Source organism: Salmo salar, chromosome ssa08 (genome assembly GCF_905237065.1).
Source record: "Salmo salar chromosome ssa08, Ssal_v3.1, whole genome shotgun sequence".
NCBI lineage: Eukaryota > Metazoa > Chordata > Actinopteri > Salmoniformes > Salmonidae > Salmo > Salmo salar.
In genome coordinates this window covers 16,968,897-16,976,630 of record NC_059449.1, presented here as the reverse complement: position 1 = coordinate 16,976,630, position 7,734 = coordinate 16,968,897, and positions in this window count along the sequence as shown.

The following is a 7,734-nucleotide window of genomic DNA, read 5'->3' as shown; positions in this document are numbered from 1 at the left end:
CCGATCCTCAAGCACTATATCGATGGGCCTTTCCTCCCAACCAAAGGAGAGGCCTTTGTAACAGAGGTGATTCTGTGACCCACACTCTTATGATAAGTACCCTTGCCCGAGACCTGAAGACCCAGAGCTAATGCCCAGGCTTCGGCTCAGAGGGCTAACAGTCTTGTGACATGCAGGAGATCTCTTTGTAACGGGCCTAGATAGGCCTGCTGGCATGCACTAGTCGGTCACACCTGGACCTGTACAGTATGGTGGAAATGTGGTTCTCATGGAGGCAGAAAAACAAAGATGGCCGCCAGGATAAACAGAAAGGAAAAGGAGAGAGTGAGTGCTTTGGCGCCACATCAATAAACCTCCATCATCCATCATGCATCCTCACTCCATTATTTCAACCAGTCAAACGATAACAACGTTTATCTTCTCGGCTCCTGCAGTTTATCGCTACTCAGCGCGCCCTTCCCAATCTATACATCAGAGGATTTCCACTGGGCTGATTAAGGAATAAAATATAACAAATCTCTCAGAGATCAAAGTAGGGGTCCATGTAACAACCTGGGTAGGACCTGTTCTGCCAAGGCACGAGTGTTTTCGCTGTTGCTCTCATCCGTCTATAATGACGCTCCAGTGCGTGCCAGCAGGCCTATCCGTCTTCCAGGTAAAACCCAGTAAAATACACTTAGGACATGATTGCAGACCGGCGGAGCCTTCTTCTGCATTCTCCATACGATAAATAACGTTGCATAAGAACCCGCGTTTAGGCTAGAAACGTTTGATTTGAAAGATATGCCGGACGGTCAGACGTGTCTACATCAACTGGCAACTTTGATGCGCATCACGTTTACAACGAGTCTGTCTCGACTTTGTGTCGACACAGCGCCTTGTATTCAAATTCTTGTTTTTAGTGCTTGTCCTTTAAAATTCTAATAGGCACTCGCACATCTGAGCTATCTTGTTGCATGTGCATGGTAACAATTGAATAACATGAAAGAAAAGAGCTTGTCCTTTAAAATGTCTTCAAATAGATAAAATCGGTCACATTTCATCGGTGGTTGTAGAAATTATTTTGGCTGGAAACAGGAATTTCTATATCATAGAATGGGTGGGTGGGCAGGTAGCCTAAATCAGGAAACCTTGGCTTTTGTAGACAGTTAGCAAATATATAGACCATATGGACCCAATGAGGATACTAGTCTATGTAGGGAGGATACAGGGCCATACTCTAAAATAACTAAGACGAGAGATAAGGAAATCAAACACAGAGGAATGCCTCAGCATCATTTTATATGAGATCCAGATTCTCATCACAAAATCACTGAACTACACAACATTTATATCTCGTCTCCCTTTACCATACTTCCAATTCTTCTCTGAAGCCGATGTTACAGTAGATCAGACTGGCCGACAGTTACTACACACAGGATTAATTGGTGATCCTTCACTACACACAGGATGAATTGGTGATCCTTCACGTCACAGAGCCCAAGGCCCATGATGTCTGCGCTTGAGCATGGTCTTCTAGATGAGTTATTATGTAGCTATTAAATACTTGCTGTATGGCTCTGGGTATTTCCATTAGGCACTAATACAACTGTTTAATCATCGCTGGGGCAAAGTGACTGAGAAGTTGAGAATAGACAGAGAGCAGTGGTTGGACCAGGCAGGGGTCCAGCCAGGAATTGGAAGTTGGCAATGAGGCTACGCAGCCAGTCTGTTTGGATCACCGCTGAAGTAAGAACGGCTCTTTTCTTGGACTCGGGGCAAAGCGTCATTTTAGGCTGATTGAAATGATTTGACAATTTGCAAGAGAAAAAACGGATTATGTAAAAAGTATGCTGCAACAACAAGAGGTAATGGAAAATGTGAGCTTTAGGATGATAAAGCCTTCAGTCTCAGCCAATCGTAATGACTGCCATGCCCAATGAACAGACTGCCACTTAGCTGGTGTTGAGCGAAAGATTTAGCAATTTAGCAACGGAAAATAATAACTTTAGACATTAATATAATTCATTGTCTGCACCTTTGCTATAACAATGAGTCTATCAGCTTTTCTAAAATACTTTATGGCCAAATTACTTTTTTCCCCACCTGGAAAATGACTTGATTTTCTATGTACAAAAACAAAGACATTAGACAGAAGACACTGTGAAACGGGGCTTGGTGTTTGTGAGTGTCCGACCACATATTCTTTGCGGTTACTGCTGACAAGTTATGACTGGAAGACTCCAGATGAACAAGTGGAGAGAGTCATCGAGAGACACTGACACATCTTTGTTTAAGCTAACAATACGCTTTTCTATACAGGCGAGCACAGAAGTGACTGTGTCAGCGGTCTGTAAAGTAATGTAAGGGGTATGAACACTGACACCAACCCCGTGGTCAGACGAACACATAAAGCATACTGTAATTCTTGAAATGCACCGTACACATTTTCATCACGTCTTACTCTTTAGAAGAACACTGTCATACATCCATTTTTCTTTGTAAAGTCCTACGGAAACAGGAAGGACAGCTGTCATTGCAAACACTACTCTTACCAACACAGACATCCAAAACAGGCCCAAAAAAAGACGACAATATCAGGATACGAATCATTCTGTAGTATGTCATTAGTCTGCTTCTCTCCCATTACCCTCATCAGCTGTATGTGAAGAGACAGATTTCTTACCAGTCCTAAGTGCTATAGTCGGCCTGTCTAGGCCTTGGATGCCAATACGAGTGCCAAATAAAGGCATTCTATTAATCATCAAGCGTTTCAGTCTTCTGGAACCTACAATGGCAGCACTAGAACTTTCTACGAGGACGACTCGTTTGTTCCTCTTGCTGATACATTTTGGAATCTGTGTACCCAGAGACTTGACGCTGCCTCGTTAATCTTGATGTGTACCGTGGAGTCTGTGGGTGGCCCTGCCACTAAGCAAAAGTTGGATATTAGCATTCAGTATCCGACTGCTCTTTCCAGGGAGACCTGAAGTCTTCACACTCTCATGGTACTCCTGGTCTCATCTTCCCTGCGTCTATATGAGTACCACGCTCTGTTCGGGTGGCCTATCGCTGCAGAAAATCTCTACTCAGTATCCAACCGTTCTTTTCCAAGGCGCCCAAAAGTCTACATACAATCTAATGGTCCTCTTCCCTGTATCTATCTGAGTGAGTAGTATTGAGTCTGAGTAGATGACAACCACTCCAAGGAACAGCCAATATTTCAGACTAGCCTCCAGAACTCTCTCCCAACATAGGTAGGGTAGGGTCGTTATTTTATATCAGAAACACATGTGGAATATGTAAATAACGTCTGGACAGTCATCTAACGGAGAGAAAGCGTAACTTTGTTAACCGCCGTGGAGTTAAGGCCTCGCTATTCTGTAATTATGGCAGATTGTCTCTTTGTACTGTCACGAGAAGTGAGAAAATGATTTATTGCATATCGCAGCACCTCAAACGAGGCGGCTGTAAAATATCCGTAAAAGTGCAAATTATTGAAAATAGTACTTAGTGTGCTTTACTAATTGCCTCTTCACGGTGTAACAATTCTAGGCCACTTAGAATGAAACGGTCATAGCATACCAGCGCTGGCCTGGATATTAAAAATGATATAAATCTCTTCATAAAGTGCAGTTTCCATGGAATGTGGCAGCAAATTATTATATATTTATTTTTGCAAAGGGAGGTGTTTATAGTTTCAAGGTCCATGCCATCTAGAGAAACTTTGGAGAAACCCTGCTTCATTACCAAGCAGCGTGGCTTCAGCGGCTAGCGGTTCATCTGATTCACTGCTCTTAAGACTTTTAAGTTGGGAACGTACTCAAACTAAAACTGGACCGTTTTATCTCAATCTCTTCATTCAAAGACTCAATCATGGACACTATTTCTGATAGTTGTGGCTGGTTTGTGTGATTTATTGTTGTCTCTACCTTCTTGCCCTTTGTGCTGTTGCCTGTGCCCAATAATGTTTGTACCATGTTTTGTGTTGCTATCATGTTGTGTTGCTAACATGCTGTGTTGTTATGTGTTGCTGCCTTGCTATGTTGTTGTCTTAGGTCTCTCTTTATGCAGTGTTGTGTTGTCTCTCTTGTCGTGATGTGTGTTTTGTCCTATATTTACATTGTATTTATTTTTTATTTTTAATCCCAGGCCCCCGTCCCCGCAGGGGGCCTTTTGCCTTTTGGTAGGCCGTCATTGTAAATAAGAATTTGTTCTTAACTGACTTGCTTAGTTAAATAAAGGTTAAATAAAATAAATAAATAAAAAATAAATAAAATAAAATCTAATTTTATTTGTCACATGCACCGAATACAACAAGTGTAGACCTTACCATGAAATGCAAGCTTACCAACAATGCAGTTCAAGAAATAGAGTTATGAAAATATTTACTAAATAAACTAAAGTAAAAAGTAACACAATAAAATTACATAACAATAACGAGGCTGTATAGAGGGGGTACCGGTACCGAGTCAATGAGCGGCGGTACAGGTTAGTCGAGGTAATTTGTACATGTAGGTAGGGGTAAAGTGACTATGCATTGATAATAAACAGCAAGTAGCAGCAGTGTAAAAACAAGGGTTGGGGGGGTCAATTTAAATAGTTTGGGTGGCCATTTCATTAATTGTTCAGCAGTCTTATAGCTTGGGGGTAGAAGCTTGGCGGTAGTAGAGAGAACAGTCTATGACTTGGGTGACTGGAGTCTTTGACAATTTTCAGGAAGCTTAGCCCCAGTGACGTACTGGGCTGTACGCACTACCCTCTGTAGTGCCTTACGGTCAGATGCCGAGCAGTTGCCATACCAGGCAGTGATGCAACCAGTCAGGATGCTCTCGATGATGCAGCTGTAGAACCTTTTGAGGATCTGAGGACCCATGCCAAATCTTTTCAGTCTCCTGAGGGGGAAATGTTTTGTCGTGCCCTCTTCATGAGTGTCTTGGTGTGTTTGGACCATGTTAGTTGGTTGGTGATGTGGACGCCAAGGAATTTGAAGCTCTCAATCTGCTCCACTACAGCCCCGTCGATGAGAATGGGGGCGTGTTCGGCCCGCCTTTTCCTGTAGTCCACAATCATCTCCTTTGTCTTGATCACGTTGAGGGAGAGGTTGTTATCCAGGCACTACACTGCCAGGTCTCTGACCTCCTCCATGTAGGCTGTCCTGTAGGCTGTCTCATTGTAGTCTGTGATCAGGTCTACCACTGTTGTGTTGTCAGCAAACTTAATGATGGTGTTGGAGTTGTGCCTGGCCACTCAGTCATGAGTGAACAGTAAGTACAAGAGAGGACTAAACACACACTCCTGAGTGGCCCCAGTGTCGAGGATCACCGTGGCAAATGTGTTGTTGCGTACCCTTACCACCTGGGGGTGGCCCGTCAGGAAGTCCAGGATCCAGTTGCAGAGGGAGGTATTTAGTCCCAGGGTCCTTAGCTTAGTGATGAGCTTTGAGGGCACTATGGTGTTGAACACTGAGCTATAGTCAATGAACAGCATTCTCACATAGGTGTTCCTTTTGTCCAGGTGGGAAAGGGTAGTGTGGAGGGTGATTGAGGTTGACGATGTACAGCTGATTCATCATAACCCAATTAAAATTTTCATGAACATTTGCAGAGTCTCCAAATTAGCAAGACTCACCAAAGACATTTAAATTTTAGTCATTTAGCAGACGCTCTTGTCCAGAGCGACTTACAGTTGCAAATGTATACATTTCAATTCATACATTTATTTTTTTCTTTTCCGTACTGGCCCCCCGTGGGAATCAAACCCACAACCCTGGTGTTGCACACACTATGCTCTACCAACTGAGCCACAGGGAGACAGTGATAAAAGGTCAACTAAAATGACCCAACTAATTGAGGATTTTGTGTACTACTAGTCTACACACCCAGACCTCCATTGCCGACAGGGCCTCATTTTTAAAGTGCCCATAGTGTATAGTAATAATCCATTTTAATACCAATATCAGTACTGACATTTCCATTGGAATATGCCCGGTCATATTACACAATATGTTGATCTGCCGAATTGAAAAAGAACAGATTTCACTTTGGCGTGGAAGTAGTGAAAAACAAGCTCATTCAAACATTTTCAGGGACGTATTGATGGTTTTTCAAGGTTATTGAACATCTGTCAAACACATTTCCAACAAAAGGTCACTTCCCGAAAAGTATCATTTTAGTCTGTAAAATAGTTTAATAACTTAGGAAAAAAAATATATATGTAGAAAAATGTAAGATTTCCGAGCGTGGAATGCCACAGAAAATAAGTGATAAAATTAGGAGGCTACTGTATAGCTACTTTACAGTATACATTCAATGTAGGTTCTACACAGTGTGTATCATGTTAAAAAAGTAGAAACATCTCCAAGAATATAAGCCCATTGTACCCTATCAATGCAAATGTTGGTCTTTGACTGCTCAATGCAGCTGTGCAATCCCAGACTTTTGATGGAAAAAAATCTGAATGTGGACGATAAATCTCTATGATTTGGCTGCAGACAAAACAGGACTCAATAAAGTCATGTACAACCATTGAGAACAAACTTGATGGTTTTCAGAGTGATCTTTGAGTAAAGCAATGAGGGATTATTTGGTTGGTTCCAGCCTTCCAGGCCTTGTGAAGTGGGGAGTAAGAGTAATGATCCTACTGAAAGATTTCTTTGTTTGTTTGTTTTGGTTCATTTCAAAGACAAACCTAAGATTTGACAGTCGACAATGCCAATCATGCCGCTCTCAATGAGCACATTTAGGCCACAGCTTCAAGGTTGTTGCAAATGAGTGAAAAATGGAAGGCCTACTTGACTTGTTGGTGTTTTGTCATATTTATAGTCTTCAAATGAGAGAGGAAGTTAGTATTTGTGCATTCACTCCCTTGATAACGTGCCAGATGCATCATAACTCATAGTTGTTTCGCCAATTTCCCAGCTGGACATTTCAGAGTTTCCTATTACCGACAAACACATGAACATAGCATTGCTCCTTGCGTGCCAAACACACACTAACTCAGCATGGCTTTATATTCTGCATTAGACAATTGATTATGATAAATCGTTGACTATTAACTGTAGAAAGGAAACTGGAGGCAAAATGCCTCTTATTTTCAGCCTCACAAACATACAATTTCATTTAGCCAATATTTCAAGAAAATTGTCTTGTCTTTGGCCGCCACAGCTTGTGCCTTGCCCAATGAGAGACCCATACGAAGGTTACCACTGTCTCGTAAGCATGAGTGGAGAATTGTCAGTGGCCAGAAGACAGTGTCCTCTTACCTAGTCCATCTAGTTCTTTATTGTTGGACTCTGAAGATATGAACATCTACTGAAATGACTGGAGTAAACTGTAGCAAACTGTTTCCCAAACCTCTCCTCCATTACACCCAGCCAGTTCAACTAATGAAGAGCCTGGTGATAAGCTGAACTAATAATAATATACGCAATAAGCAGGCAGTTTTTATCCAAAGCGACTTCAGTCATGTTTGCATATACTGTATTTTACATGTATGGGTGGTCCTGGGAATCAAACCTACTATTGCAAGTGCCATGCTCTACCAAATGAGCTACAGCGGACCACTAATGAAGGGCTTGGTGATTAGTTGGACATTTGAATCAGGTGTGCTTGTATTGTATCAAATAAGGAACAAGATGGAGGTTTGGGAAACTGCAGTAGCCTATACACTCTTAGAAAAAAGGGTTCAAAAATGGTTATTCGGCTGTCCCCATAGGAGAACCCTTTTTGGTTCCAGGTAAAACCATTTTGGGTT